The 16941-nt window shown below is 34.6% G+C and overlaps 1 long non-coding RNA gene across 9 annotated transcripts in view; it reads right to left on the bottom strand.

Annotated features, from left to right (window-relative positions):
• Window positions 1–16564, bottom strand: part of LOC119863982 — a 191556-nt gene extending 174992 nt beyond the window's left edge. Inside the window, exon 1 of one of the 9 annotated variants that reach the window (XR_005368498.1) lies at window positions 16130–16564. This is a non-coding gene — a long non-coding RNA (uncharacterized LOC119863982). The remainder of the gene's footprint in view (window positions 1–16129) is intronic. The other 8 variants (XR_005368494.1, XR_005368499.1, XR_005368496.1 and 5 more) reach the window with 8 other exon arrangements.
• Between the last annotated feature and the right edge of the window lie 377 nt (window positions 16565–16941).

Below are 16941 nucleotides of genomic sequence, written 5' to 3'. Positions count from 1 at the left end.
AAGGAAAAGAGGAGACAGAATGGTGAGAGAGGGAAGGGAAAGAAGGGACAACGGGACAGCACAGAAGGGGAAGGGAGGGCAGAGATGGAAGAAGATAATGCAGGGAAAGGGGGAAAATTGCCCTCCAGTAGTCTAATAATAACTGCTTGGTTTCAAATCTGAGGATAAGTAACTTTACTTCTCTAAGGTTGGAATACCTCACTGTATAATGAGAATACTAGTAGATCAAAAGAAACAAGGCATATGAAGTGCTAGTGTAGTGCTCAACATATAATAAATAAGAAATAATTATGTTAACTCTTTGCACCTCCTCAGATTCTTCCGACCCTCAGTCATTTGCTCTGACATAGTCATAACCATTCAACGTTGCTTACACACTGTCAATAGCCAACTAGTTCAACCAGACACAAACCCCAAATCCCTGGTTTCTCTCCCCACTTATAGACTTGAATGTAACACCACATTTTAAAGTATAGGATCTGGGTTCTGAGCAGCTAAGGAGTGTGTGTGTTGTTTGGGAGTGGGGTGTTCCAGGGGATGAAATTTGACAGATAAAAAAGAAGAGATAAGAACTACAGACATCTAGACAGATAAAGTCCTTCTTTCTTCCCACTTCCTATTCTGAGGTAGTTTCACCATGAAGTCAGTGCACCTCTGTAGGCATCTTTGTCTCGGGTTTATGATAAAACAGTGGCTAGCAAGGTAACATGTCACCTTACATTGCTTCCCATTCTTAATAACTTCACTTTCCATTTTCTCACCTTCACTACCTTGGAATTATAGCCCTAAATAAAGCATCACCTTCTTTAATTCAGGCTCTGTTTTCCAAGTACTATTTTTTTTACTACTTTTACTATTATAATAGTCCTACTAATTTACACTCCCCTGCCCAGTCCTCAACAATTGGTCAGGTCATCTTTATTTTTAACTATACTTAAACCAGTTAAAGCCCTATAAAATACCTGACATGGTTGAGTCTAATGGGCCAGTATAGGAGAATCCCAACCATATATTAAAATCAAGAACAAACCAAAAACTTTCTTCTGCTTTAAAATATTTCATTAAAGAGACAAAAAATTCTGTTTTGTTATATTCAACCACCCCTACTAATCCCTCTATTTTTTTTAAATATGTTTTTCAAAGCCTTTTACTAAGTCCCATCTTTAAGACCCAGCCTCTGCCAGAAAGGACACTCCTCCTATCTCTGCCAACTATCTATCTCCCATCATTCAATCAGGCTCTGAGATAGGACCTATTCCAGAAGGACTCCTCTGCCTAATATAAAGACTGATAATAATTAGCTATCCCACCCTAAAATTCGTATGTGAATACAAATTGCATATTTCTCTGCTCTAGCATTGTACATTTTGATTCTAGTAAAATGTGAAATTTTTTTTTGTAGTTTCTGTAAGAGTCATGTATACTGAGATACTTCCCTCCCTGATCGTCAGTACCTGATCCACCCAGACCATGATAAAATAGAGAAAAAGCAGTCTCCTGAAAAATTCTTCAGATTCTGTGATTAAAATTCAGTGCATAAAAGCTAAGCAATCTTAATTCCTTCATTGTTGACCATTTGGAAGTATCTCTTTTCTATTAGACAGACTCCTGACAGAGTAGAGATTAAATACAGTATAGGCTCTACTACTTATCTACTCCTTCCTGGCAGAAGGCAAATCACTCAACATTGCTCCGTCTCAGTTTCCTTCTTTGCAAATAGAGATGATTGTACATATTTACGCACCTGTTGTGAGCAAGAACCTCATCTTAAATTATAAAGCATTTGACAGTCATTATTAGTGGTAGTAGTAGCATTCTCAGAAATCTCCCAATTTCTTAACCATCACTTAAAATTATAGTGACTTGATATTAATGCAATATTCTAATAAATGTTCTATTCATCATTTGAATTTAGACTGTGCTGTCCTTAAGTTTAACAATTCATATCTTATTTATTTTCAGAGTTTTCAATTGAGTTGATATCATACTTAATGAATTAGTTAGAACTTGAAAGTTTCCCTTATTTTTGGTTGTCTACATCTAAGACCATACTACAGTGGAATACATTCCTGCCTATGAGATGATTATTCTTACCAATTAATGGACTTTGGCAATTCTGTAAGACAACTACATATAAAACATTAGACTGTAAGAATCCATGAAGAAATACATTGTGCCTGTTCATTCCCAAGTAAGCCAAAAATTCTATTCAGAGCCTGACAAATGCATTAATGATTGAACAAATAAAGGAATAAATGCACATTTTTTAAAAAAACTTCCCTTAAGTATAGTGGAAAACAGAATTTGCTTAGATCTGTTATTAATTGGGAACACTCTCTTATTTGCAATTTAGTGTTTTTTAACTCACTCAGCTATCTAAACTCAAAATCCATTTTTGAAACAAACTCTAATGATACCAAAATGTCTGTCAAAAAAAAATGTGATTATCCCACAGACTCCCGGCTGACTGATACTTATCTTAGCAATTTTTTACTCACTGATCATAGCTTTAGACTCTGTGGAAAGGAAAAACTTGTGAAGCACTCTGAACTGATCCAAAATTAAAACTTTTATTTGGCTTCTATTCAGGAATGCAAAGAATGAGAAACTCTGGCTCCTCTCTGAAGCATTCCCTGAAACAGACACCCCAATCCACTCTGCCCCCCCACCCCCATTCATCACACCTCTGGCTTACTCTTATCACAGCATGTATCATAAAATAACAAATATTTGTTACAAGTTCTGTAAGCAACTGAAGGCCAGGAACCAACAATAAACTCATTTCTTTCTTCCCAGTACTTAGGACATATTCAAAATTTTTTAATTATTTATTTATTTATTTATTTATTTATTTATTTATTTATTTATTTATTTTTGGGGGGGTGAGACATGGAGATATTAACTAGGTCCTCAATAAACACCAAACTAGTGAAATGATCAGGCTTGTGATCTATGATAGTCTTTCCTTGATGAAAGTTCAGTAAGTTTACTGCAGGGTGGATCTGAATAGTAACTAGGCATGATGTTGACTGTTGAGCCCTTAAGTTATACCTCCCTCCAATTTAACTATATATAGAGCCTATTAACACTTACAGGACAATCTAAAAGATGAAACCTGTCTGGGATTCAATCTTTGGTCATCATGAGGTCCACTTCCTTCACGAAGCCCTTATAGACTAGCCCATCTTTAAAGATGTTACTCTTAAAAAATAAATAAATAAATAAATAAATAAATAAATATAAAGATGTTACTCTTTCAATGCTTAGTATGGGTGCTTCTCATATTTTATGAAACAAGAAGGTTATAAATAAATAAATATAAAATAAGCAAATGCATTTGTTGTTTATATCACCCTTCCATATGTTTAATTATAGGCTCTCTTTTGAATTATTTCATTATTTAAATTCTTGAAATACTGTTTTTTAAATTTATGTTTGACTTGATTATTGGAGTCTTGCTAACTATACAGATAACTCTTTGAGGATAAGAACCAGATCTCCTCTATGTTTACTTACCTAATGTCAACTCAAAGCGCATATAGTAGATGTTAAATGGAAGTTTATTTTTTTATTTTTTATTTTTTAAAAATATTTATTTATTCATAAGAGTTAAATGGAAGTTTATTAAAATAAACATATGCATGGGAAAGCTCTCTCTTTTGGTAATTCACATTGAATAGAAGAAACAGCTGTAATGAAGAGTTTTACATTCTTTTCCAAATTCCATTTTTTTTTAAGATTTATTTATTTATTTTATGATAGACAGAGAGAGAGAGAGGCAGAGACACAGGCAGAGGGAGAAGCAGGCTCCATGCCGGGAGCCTGACGCGGGACTCGATCCGGTGACTCCAGGATCGCGCCCTGGGCCAAAGGCAGGAGCCAAACCGCTGAGCCACTCAGGGTTCCGACAAATTCCATTTCTATAGACAATGCAAAGTGAAGAGATACTTAACTCTTGCTCTTATTTTAGCAAGTCAAACCTAAATTATTGTCAAATCTTTGAAGATTCACTTATACAGTACAGTTCAAGTTTTCTCAGTGAGAGGAAATTGGTCAAGATAATAAGACATTAATGGTTACTGTGTGCTTTCTATGGGTGAGTACTTTATATTTATTATTTCTTTTAAATTTCATTACAATCCTAAGAGAAAAGTACTACCACTGTTGTCATTTTCACAGCTGAGGATACTTGAGACCAGGAAGTTAAACACTTTGTCTGAGGCCACAAAGTTAGGACTTGGTAAGGTTGACATGCACTCCAGTAGTCATGCTCCAGCACTCTTGTTCTTAAAGACCACACGAAGCTGTATCTCAGCTCTAAGAAAGCGCATCTTCTTAGATTATGCTGATCATGCTCACAATCTAATTTAAGATTCCCAAATCAAATTTATAAAATCATTAATGTACAACACTGAATACCAGTGTTCATTGCTGTCTGGTTGGAGATGTTACTGAAGGTTTACAACTGCCACACTAGCATGTGATATACATTCTGATTTAAGACTCAGAAGTGAATGCAAGCTTATATAATTTAAGTATTTATAGCCCTTAGTTAGCTGTTAAATTTTGGTAAAGAAACATTTGTAAGCACTTTTAAGTTTAGAAAATCAGAGCAGTGACATGAATTCAAAATCCAAGAGTTTATACAAATCAAACTGAAAAGCACAGAGTCTGTTTTCATGAACAGTCTCCATAGTGATAATTTTGTAAAATACTGGAAAAATATTCAAGGTATTTAGAAAGACTATAAAGATGTTTTATGAAGATGGCACAAAAAATACTTTCTCATGAGCAGACAGGGAGCCCAACTTGGAATTTCAAATTAACTTTTTGTATGATGCATTATTTAATAAATGTTAGCATTAATTTTTAAAGAGTTTAATTTGCATACCATTACTGGGCCAAATGGTTGACGAGGATCACAATTAAAGAAAGATGCACCATTCATTTTACTAAGAAGAAAAAAACCCAACAAAGTCAAATCTTCATCATTAAACTGAATAAAGGCAGCCTATAACTGCCAAAAATGTAGATCTCCCTGACAGATGCAATTTAACGTCTGTGATTATTTAAATCAAATTCCTTTATGTATGACCCTAAGCAAAAGCTCAATATCTTCTCAAGGAATAAGTATTTTTTTTAATACCATGGACTTCAAGGGGTGGGGAAGACATTAGAAAAGAAAAGCAAATTGGGGAATTGGGTTTGGGAATATAAATATAATTCAAAAGAATATGTCATCACTTAATGTTGTAACATGGACACAAAGCACTCATGCAAAATGGAAGACACTTCAGTAGCATGTTAACTAGCATTTTGTTCCAACATGGTTCAAGCCACGTTTAGCCCCAAAGTTACACAGAAAAGACCTAGCACCTACTGTCATAGAGTTTATCATCTAAACCAAATTTATTTTCACATGTGCCCCTCTCACAATCTTCTAAAGAAAAACATACTCTTTACTGAATTAGTATGTGCTAAACAAAGGATTGGTGTGTCTGAGTGACAGACACACAATATATATGATCAAGTTAGTGCATGACCTGCTTGTAATAAACTACCAACAAGTGTACCTGGAGTGCTGGGGCAGGGTCTAGAAACCAACCAACCATGCAAGGTGTTCATCCTTTACAAGGATTATAATTCACAGCCTGGTTCTGAATGTGGATTGGGAACTAAGTACATTTGTCTGCTGTAGTGTATGCTTCTTTATATCATGAGTTTTGGGTAGCTGCTTGACTTGAAAAAACTTAGGACAGATTGTCTCATTCCTAGCTGTGTCCGTCAGAACACAGACCAGATGCCTTGTATCAGCTCCATTCAGCCTTCACAAATTCCAATGAGGGCCAAAGCTGTGTAATCAAGAACCTCAAGCTCACCCCACAGTTGGGCAATAAGACCAATGACCCCATATTTGGCCAGAAATCCCAATACCTTTGGGGAGGACAGGCTTGGGGGTTCTTTCTGTTTCAAATAACTTTAAATTGTGATCAAAGTAATTCATAGTCACTACAGAGAAACTGGAAAATAAATGCTTGAAAAAAAACATGATGATTACCAAGAGACAACCACTAAAACATTCTGGTGTTAAGACTCTTCATATTTTTTCTATATAAACATATGCAGTAAAAGCCCTCCTACCTGACAGCCACCAGTCTTTGGTTAATCAGATAAGGTTTTTTAAGGTGAAGAATCCTTAAAAATTATACACCTACAATCTATGTTTAACTTAATTAATATGCAATCATTTCTTCACTAATCCTCTGATATAGTACCAAATTTTTTTCTGACTACAGCTCTTTTGATGGGAGCACCATATTTTTATAACAAAAATCATATTCCTAGTGAACTGCAAATTATTCTACATTAGTTTTCCTGAAACAGGAACAATAATATAAAGATATATAAAAAATATTAGTACAGAAGTTTACATTTTAATCCTTTCCCCAATATTTCACAGTTTTCTAGTCCACTCATAATTTAATAAGCAAGTTCTCTTATTTATTTGAGTGACCAAATTTATTGAATTTTCCCAAAGAATTCTCTGCAGTTTATATAAATCATTATTCTTTTTCAGCACTCATAGATTATTAGACATTTTATCCATAATTAGACTTTTTAAGTATAATACCAAGTAAAATTATATTAATAAACAAAAACCTATCTCTGTTTACATATGTAAGTCAATAGGTAAAACAAAAATGTTGGCATTCTAGGGAGGGGGCAGCTCTCTATATAAGTATTGAGATCAGTAAAGATTTTTTACAAAAGGAGGAAGAAATGCCAGGTGCTCCTGTATAGTAGAGGTCAGGTAAAGAGCTTCTATGAACATAATTTTACAAATTAGGACTTTATGCTCTTTCATATATTAATAACAATATATTCCTTTTAATCATCTACATGCATTATAAGCATTTTCCAGATTACTAAAATATAAAATGTAATTTTTTTACATGACAGCATAGAATCTATTACCATACACTACAAAATATTTAATTAATGCCCTATTGTTGGGTATTTAGGTGACTAATACGTTTTTATTGCCATATAATGCTACCATCTTAATGTGTATTTCCATTTCCTTAGACTATATTACTCAATATTTAGTAAGTCAATGAAACAAATATTTTAAAAGAATTTGATACCTATTTCCAAAATGATTATCAGAAACATTTTTATTATCTACCATCAGTAGTAAATGAGATTGCAGGTTTTCAGCACCTTACTCAATATTTGGTAATAATCCATTGCTTGCCTTTTTCAATTTAGTATTGAAAAGAGTACAACTCTAAATTTACATTTTTATTAAAATGAAAGTTTTTTCATTTTATTATTAGACACACGTTATAAATATTTATTTTCAGGTGTTGACTTTTGGTTGACTTTTAGTTTTCTATATTGTGGATTTTTTATATCAGTGATATTTTTAATATATAGATTTTACTTTTATATCAAGAAGTTTTAGATTTCTTAGAAAGTCAAATGACTACCCATTAATCTTTTCCTATTTCCGCTGAAAATCTTTATTCACCTATCTCAAAATCAAATAAATATGCCCCACATTTTCCAACAATTTTATACTCTTATCTTTTATATTAATTCTGTACAGTATTTGAATATATTTTGCCTTATGTTATGGGGCAGAGAAAAGTCTGATTTTTCTAAATTAATAAATTAATTTGGGACAAGTTGACATGTTTACTATATATTAAGTCCCTTTTGAAGAAAAAGACATTTCTCTCCTTAGCCAAGTATATCTGGCATAATTATGTATAAGTATCAGGCCCCAAAATAAATTTCAGTTAAAAAATTTTTAATTGCTAAAATATTTAAAATTCATGTAATTTTTCTTATTTTTCTATATCTGAACTATGACTCTATTTCAAGCCCCTCTTTCTCAGCTGGACATTCTGTAATTTTAGGGTTTCTTAATATGCACACTCTTTCTGGCTTACAACAAAGGACTTGAGAGATCCTTGGTTAACTCTGCCATGAGTACAAAAACCAAAAATTGACAACTTTGATTTATGTTCTGTTTTGGCATTAATTATCTGAAATAATGAGCATGAAATATCTTGCTCCTTCCTGGACTGGAGTTGGAGAGAAGAAGAATCATCAAATAATAGGAACTACCAGGAATATAAAACATTATTAATATTCACTATTGTAAAGTCACCAATTATTCCATAAGTGAATCTATGATCTATGACAATCAAAATCACACCAGATATTTGGTAGAAATTGGCAAGTTTTTTCTAAAATTGATATTGAAATGCAGAAGTCCAAGTTTAACCAAGACAGTTTTGAAGAAAGTAATGTGGGAAGACTTACTCAACTAGATATCAAGACTTCATAAAGCAAGTATTTAAAATCATATAGTATTGGCTAAGAATAGACACTTAAACTTGCAAAAAAGAATAGAGGGTATGACAGCAGACCCCTTAATATATGTGGACATTTGACTTATTATTAAAGGTAGACTAAAGATCAGTTGGGAAAAGGGTCTTTTTATAGATGGTCTAGGTCAGTTAGATACCTATGAGCAAAAAAGAATTAAGCTTTTTTTTTTTTTTTTTTTTTTTTTTTTTTTTTTTTTTTTTTTTATTGAGACACAGAGAGAGAAAGAGAGGCAGAGACACAGGCAGAGGGAGAAGCAGGCTCCATGCAGGAAACCCGACGTGGGACTCCATCCCAGATCTCCAGAATCACAACCCAGGCTGCAGGCGGCGCTAAACCGCTGCGCCACCAGGGCTGCCCTTTCTTTCTTTTTTTTTTAAGATTTTTTTTTTTTTTTTTGCAAAAAGAATTAAACTTGACTTCTACTCCTGCTATATACAAAATTCAATTTTAGAAGATCTAAATAGGGATCCCTGGGTGGCGCAGCGGTTTGGCGCCTGCCTTTGGCCTAGGGCACGATCCTGGAGACCCAGGATCGATTCCCACGTCGGGCTCCGGGTGCATGGAGCCTGCTTCTCTCTCTGCCTGTGTCCCTGCCTCTCTTTCTCTCTCTGTGACTACCATAAATAAATAAAAATTTTAAAAAATATATTAAAAAAAAAGAAGATCTAAATGGAAGATCTTCTAAACAAAGTTTACAATATAATGCAAGAGAAATGACAAAGAAAGGTGTTCTATACAGGACACCATATAAACATTAAATATAAAGAGAAATATTAACAATTTGACTACATCAGGACAGAGATTTTTGCAATATATATAACAAAGGGATAATATGCAGACTGTATAAAGGATTCCTGCAACTAAGAAAAAGTAAAACTTAAGAAAAAAAATTGGCAAGAGATTTTATTTATTTATTCATGAGAGACACAGAGAGAGAGGCAGAGACACAGGCAGAGGGAAAATCAGGCTCCAGACAGGGAGCCGGATGCAGGACTCGATCCCGGGACTCCAGGATCATGCCCCTGGCCAAAGCAGGTGCTAAACCGCTGAGCCACCCAGGGATCCCTAGGCAAGAGATTTAAACAGAAATTTCATAAAAGACAGTAGGCAGAGAACCAAGAAATGTTTTTAAAGACGCTCCACCTCACTAGATATCACGGAAGTGCAATTTCAAACTGAAGCGGATACCACTGTACACCATAACAGAATGGCTAAACTGTCCAGCATGGAGGCCAATGTGGGGCTTAAACTCATGACTTTGAGATCAAGACCTGAGCTGAGATTGAGAGTTGGATGCTTGGGATGCCTCGTGACTCAGCCAGGTAAGCATCTGCCTTCTGGTCAGGTCATGATCCGGGGGTCTTGGGATGGAGCCCCACATCAGGCTCCCTGTTCAGCGGGGATTTTGTTTCTCCCTCTCCCTCTGTATGCTCTTTTCTTTTTCTCTCAAAAAAAAAAAAAAAGAAAAAGAAAAAAAAGAAATCTTAAAAAAAAAGAGTTGGATGTTCAACTGACTGAGCCACCCAGGTGCCCCCAGAAGGGCTAAAATTTTAAAAATTGAAAATACTAAATCGGCAAGATTAAGGAACGACAGAAACTGATACCTTGGTGATGACTGTCTAAATTGATACAATTGCTCTAGAAAGCTTTGGTATTTTTCTACAAACGTAGTGTATCACACACCTAATAATTTCACTCTAACGCAAGAGTGTCTGCAGATGCATCAAAAAGACACTTATGAGAATATCCAGAGCATTATCTGCAATAGCCAAAAACTGGCAAAAGACCAAATGTCGATAAACAGAAGAATGAATAATTATTTTGTGATATATTCATATAATGAAATACTCTACAGAAATGATAATAAATGAATTAAAGCTACACACAACAAATAGATGAATCTCACAAACATTATGTTGAGCAAAAGGAACTAAAAGCAAAGGAATATGTACCATATGATTACCTTTACATAAAGTTCAAGAACAGGCAAAATTATTCCATCAGTCAGAAGAACGGATATCTTTGGACAGGAAGGAAGGAATAGAGCATAATAACGTCTCAAGGGAGCTTCAGAATGCTGGTAATTTTTCAAATTTCTTAACGTGGGTAGTGGTTAAGTAGGCTTTTTCATTTTGTGATGACTGACAAATCATGCACAATTATGACCTGTTGCTTATTTGTATATTTAAATAAATTAAGTTTAAAGAGACATTATGTTTATTACATCAAAGTCTGATTCTACTACCTTCAGCTTTCTTTTCTGAGTATGTACAAATTTTATCAATATAAGTAAATATGTGTAAATATGCATATGTTGATCGATAGATATATAAACATATTATTATATGTATATGTGAATTTAATTTGTTCTGTATATGGCAACATATGGTCTCCCCTCGTTTTTATCTTTACATATTTCCTATTGTATTATAGATGCATTTAGTAATGCTACTGCATAACTTCCTTGAAGACTTTACTTAATTCATAAACACTTCTCGTTACCTTTTTACTTCCTCTAAACCAGTTCTTTCTGTCTTCTCTACTGTATCATTGTTACATATTGTTCCATAAATGCTGTAATTGTAAATTTAGCAATGATCCTAAACAGATGATTTCTGAATTTTTCTTCACAGTCCTGAGGAAAATTATTTTCTCAAATTATTTTTCCTCTGCACCTAGAGTGCTATGAATAATTATGAGTTTCAAAATATATTTATAGGCTACTTTTCATACTTGTCACTCATTATTGAACACATGTGGTCTAGCCAGTAGTACCAATATTACTTGCCTTTGTACACTCCCTGACAGACATTACAATCCTTCTTAGATCTTAACCTAGAACCAAGTATTAGTTATACCTTATTATACTTAGGGGATATTCAGTTTTGAGGAAAAAATTCTTGGCACCGCTGCCCAGCTTTTATGAAGAACAGCAGAATTTAATCCTGGATAAGATTATCTACTAGTCTTTTTTCTCTTGCTAGAAAGGTGAATGAAAAATTACAATCCACAAAGCACAAAAATTGCATAGGCCCTGTAGTCTTTTTCTTATTCCTGACTAGCTCTTCAATGCTAATCTCAGAAATACAAAATTGAGTCTTTGTTTCTGTTCCCAGCCAAGACGCCCTCTTGTGTCTTGGTGAATGGATGAGGTAAAAATAAATTTTATTTATTTGGGGGTGAGGGGTGAGATAGGGGAGAAGATAAGGATTTGAAATAGCCCTTCTCTGCTTACAAAACCCTCTAAGAGAAGGACCATGCTCCTTTTCCTCCTGTCAAAACTTCATGAATCTGCATTTTGTGTAGAAAGGTAGTAGAGGGAAGGGGAATATGGTACTCTTACTATCTGCCTACTTGCTGGGCTCTTTGGTAAAGCAGATTTTCTTCCCAGGTCCAACAAATCATTAATCATTATTCGTATTTTCCATTGTTCATAAAACTTTGCACCTTATTTTTCGTGACTATTCAATGGAAAGGCATGATAGAATAAATCAAGCATTTATATCCATCATATTTCAGAAGCATCTTTTAAGAGGCTTTTTCTATGTCAACTTAACTTACCTCAACAAGGAAAGTTCTTTCTCCCCACATGTTCCTATCTCATTTGAGTCCAGCCATAGGGGTAAAAAAGAGACAGGAATAATGGCAGGGGGCATTAGCAGTAGCAGAAAGGAGGGTATTGGCAGGAGCTGCTATCTGACATATACAGAGGAAGTGAGTCAGTGGCTGCAGCCACCACTACTCTCCAGGGTGTGTAACTTTTCCTCTCTAAACTTCATCCAGTAACTTCATGTGTCTATTTCACCTCCAAGGTTTAGTCTCAGGAAGGTCCCAACACAGTTACACTATGGTGTGAAAGAATGAAATTTATAACAATTCTTCCATTCCCCTCTCTCCCTAAGTCTTTATTCTCTTTTACCTCTAACACAAATATTTAAGAAATAATTTTTATATTATATGTCCTCCGTTGCCTCCATTATAATCCACTTTATTCCTGAGTAAAAGATGCAGGTAATAATCATGATTTTTTTACCTATAAGAAAAAATTTAGAGTGATAATAAACTCAGAAATATAATCCTTTGAATTCCATTCTTAAAAATTAAAAGATATTAGGCCAAATGCCTAATTATTTAAATTCAAGAGGCAATATCTTAGCTACTGATGGGCTCAACTTGCCAAGGGCAGATGAATAGATGGCCAAAAGAAGCAAGTAAACATCAGAAATTCTGAATTCAACAATTTTACCCTTTTTAAAGGATGCAGCTCCTCAAAAGTAAATGTATTTTCCGTAGGATCACTGTCTCTCAACAGAAATATTAGTACGAGGAAATTAGAGGTACCTATGGAGTACTAGGCTTTCTCCTGAAGTTCTCAGAGAAAAATCACATTCATTACTTCTAAGGAAAAGGAACCCAGTTACAAACAACCAACTTGAAAATAAAAGCTTTACATTATCTTTTTCCTATTTGCCCATGGGAAGCTGTCTGACCAGCTTGAGCTTAAAATTTTCTCTGGTGAATTAATGTCAGAAACCAGTTAATTTTTGAGGCAGCCACCATACAAATAAAGGATTGCTGTTTTCTGTGTGTGACTTGATTTTAGAGTTGATGGTATACTGGCAGAGAACCAATGCTTTAAACTATGAAGGTAAAACAACTATCCAATTTTACTTACCTCTATAAACAATTCATTTCTCTACTTTATGGTCTAAGTTCTTGAGTTCCTATTATGATAATTCGATAGTTTTAGTCAATTAAAGAATTGCAACACACTTTACATGCAGGCATGAAGATGTTTTTAATTAGAACTAGTTACTGAATAAACTTTTTAGGTGTCTCTAATATCACACTAACAAGATATATGACAAATGCAAAATTGATTAAATTTTGCCTTACTAAAGAAGTCGGCACAATTACCAAAATTGCAGTCTGGTCATTTTTTCTTAAATATACTTGAACATTCATAACAAAGAGGAAAGTTCACACATTTCTGAACTGGCGGGGATTCATTTCAATAAAGTAAGGAGAGAGATGTAAGCAATCACCAGTGATAACAAAGGAATTCTTCAATATTTGGCTTACAATTTTTAAAATTACTGGAGAATATTTCAAATATGCACATTAACTTTTAAAGTAAATTAATGAATTCTAAGGAGAAAGAAGAGAGAAAGGGAATCAAATTCTTATTTTGGCACCAAGAATCTGTGACTTTGAAGATTATTTTAACAGATCTGGTCTTAAATGTTTTTATCTGTATAACTATATGATCTCTGAGGTCTCTTTCAGATTTACTATGATATGATTATAACAGAAATTACATGTTTGAAATGAATGAAAAAAATAACTTAATGGATATATAGTGATTTCTGTAACACAGGAAAGATGGTCAATATTTATGGGAATATGTAATTTTATGAAATATATTAATTTCTGAAAAATTACCTATAGTCTTAGAAGACTGAACAATAATAATTATAGAATAAATAGAATAATGGTAGCAGCATGATTGATTGCCATCTATGTGTCAGGTATTTTACTAATCACTTCACGGAGGAGAGCTTCTTTAGTCTTCCTAATAGCAGTATAAGGTAAGTACATTCATATGTCTATTACAGAGATGCATAAAATAAGGCTTGGAGAGGTTAGTTTCCTAAAATCATCTAGAGAGAAAGTAGCACAGATAGATTTCTAATATATTTTTCTGACCCAAAACCCTCTTAATACTGATGCCAGTAGCCTCTTTGCAGAGAAAATATTAGTATTTCATATCTTATTTATTAATTAGCTTTCATCACAAAAAGTAGATATTTATATTCTGACAGTTATTTTTAAAAAATATTACAAATTTAATATTACATTTTGTTATTAAAACTTTTCAAAGAAAGGATAAAATAATGTTTAAGTACATAAGGATGTTCAATAAAATAAAAGATGCTGATTTTAAGGTAGTACAACATAGGATAATGTTGAGTTAAAAAAGTTTATGTCAAAATATTATCAGAAGATAATGTAGCTGAACCTACATATTAATTTTTATCAAACCTCAGTATGACCTCAAGTGTTTGATTTCCAACTGAACCACTTAGCATCTGTACAATTCTGAACAAGTAATTTATCCTCTCATGCCTAAACTTTCTCATCTACAAGAAAAAAAATTTTTAATGTATTTTTAAAAATTCTTTTGAAAATTTAGTGGTATAATATATATGAAATCTTGCTGAAAAAGTTAAAGCATTAACAACATTATTGATTGAGAGAATACCACGCAAGACTTTGTCTTTCTGACGCTATTTCTTCATAGAGGTCTCTGATTCAAAATACGTAGGTTAAACATTGAAAAATGTTGATAAAACTAGAATTAATCTGAAAACCAGTATCCTACTAAACTGTTGCTGGAGAATTAATGGATATAAACTTTTGACAATGTCTTTTGAAATGTGAATTGTGCCTATCGTTTGATCCACCATTTTCACTATGGGATTACATCCTCAAGGAATTTTTGCAAAACTCTCAGGGGAATGAAAGTTTTTTATAACAACAAAATAACAACAACAAACCCCATAAATGTCCCATTAAAAATTACAATGTGTCCATATAATGAAAAATTATAGAAAATATATAGGAAAAGGAAGATCTTATAAACACTGAAATATAAAATCCAAGATGTACTGCTAAATTTTAAAAAAGGAAGTTATGAGCTTGTATGTATATCACAATACAAGTTTGGAAAGAACAATTTATTTAGGTTTGCGTATGCATTGAAAATGCATTAGAAGGCTATACAGCAAGATGTTAGCAGCGTGCCTGTGTGGACTGAGCTGGGTGATGCTGGGCAGGGCAGAGCTGGGAGGACTCATACAATCTTATGTGTCCTGGTTTTGCTTAACTTTTTCATTACAGATGTGTATTTTTTTAGGAATTAAGTATTTTAAGTAGGTTGCTACTATTGAAGAAAATGTAAAATGGTAGAGAAATTAATACATTGGTCAAGTATGAGCCAAAGAAGAGAAAGCAGTATTTTGTTTATACAAGGAAGCAGCACATATTTTCTAGAACATGCTCGGGGGTAAATATTAGAAATGAGTATTTATAAAATAAATATTTAGACCAGTATGTGTAGTGAATCTTTGAGATGTGTCCATTTCAAGTTACAGAATTTACAGCACCACAAGTTTTTCTGTAGTATTTTTGAGACCTGAAGGCCAGCTATGGCGGAACAATGACTTAATGAAGAAAATGCCGTGTATAATTGAGAATACAGAAAAATCCGATGAAAAAGAGATTTGCCTTTAGGTGACAGACCAGGAGCTCGGGGATTTAAGGCATCATGTCATAACTGGATTCCAAACAGAACTTCCCTCATCACTGACTTTTTCCTCAACCAATACAAACGTGCCCGCGTCAATCATTCATGGGGCAATTCTACCTCAACGCAACTTCATTCCTTCCCCACAGAGCCTCTCTTCCTTGGCGGCACAGTAGTCCCCACTCATTGACCGGGGGCTCATTCCAAGACCCCCAGGAGATGCCCGAAAGCACAGACAGAACTGAGCCCTGTGTATCCTATGCTTTCTCTTACATGTACATACCTGTGACACAGTTTAATTCATGAATTAAGTAAAGGATTGATAACCAATAATGAAACAGAACAATTATAACGATATACTGGGGAGAAAGTCACTTGGAAGTGGCCCCTCTTCTCTCAAAATAGCTTACTGTACGTACTCACCTTACTTCTTGGGACCGTGGGAGGTAATAAAACGCCTGGGTGAGGGGAGTAGGCGGCCGTGCTAACGCACCGTAGGCTCCAGCTGACCTCTGACCTCACGTCAGAAGATCACCTGCGTCAGGACTGCGTGATGACCTCAGCAACTGAAAACTACGGAAAGCAAAACTACGGGGGGGGGCGGGGGGATGACCGCAATGTCGAGTCTCGGTGTTTGCTGGGCTGACGCCCCGGCGAAACTGCTTGGGGGCCCGTCGGAATTCTCCGAGGCGTGTCTGATAAATAGTAACTGTGGTTGTGCGGTGGCCTCAGCTCCGGGAAGGTTTCAGGGCCCCATCTCTCCATCTCTTTCGCAGCCTCGGCTCAGCTCTTGTTTGCCTGGTTATTACTTTATCCGATCTTACACCCGCAGACGTGCTGGCCCCCGCCTGCCCGGTGCAGTTTGCGATCACTCGCTGCCGCCTCACCCCTTCCTGTAACCCGTCAGCTGTCTGCAGTGTGACTTTTGCTCACCTCACAGCCATCTCTTACGTAAACTCTTGGAACAGCCTCTCAAACCTCATCCTAAGTGTCACTTTTATTGGAATCCATTCTCCACAGTGCTGTCAAGTATTTATTTTATAGATGTGATCATATCACTTCCATGCTCAAAACCCGTTAGCTCCCCACTGCCTAAAGTACAGTTGTTGAGGATATCAAAACAATAATTACACACTGAAAGAGAGCATTTTGTAAGAAAAGCATTATGTATTACGTATTAAAACATATAAAAAATCCTTTTCTTAGTCATACTTTGTAAATGTATTATAAAATTA

Source organism: Canis lupus, chromosome 13, assembly GCF_011100685.1.
Source record: "Canis lupus familiaris isolate Mischka breed German Shepherd chromosome 13, alternate assembly UU_Cfam_GSD_1.0, whole genome shotgun sequence".
Lineage (NCBI taxonomy): Eukaryota > Metazoa > Chordata > Mammalia > Carnivora > Canidae > Canis > Canis lupus.
This window is presented reverse-complemented; position numbering and strand designations above follow the sequence as displayed.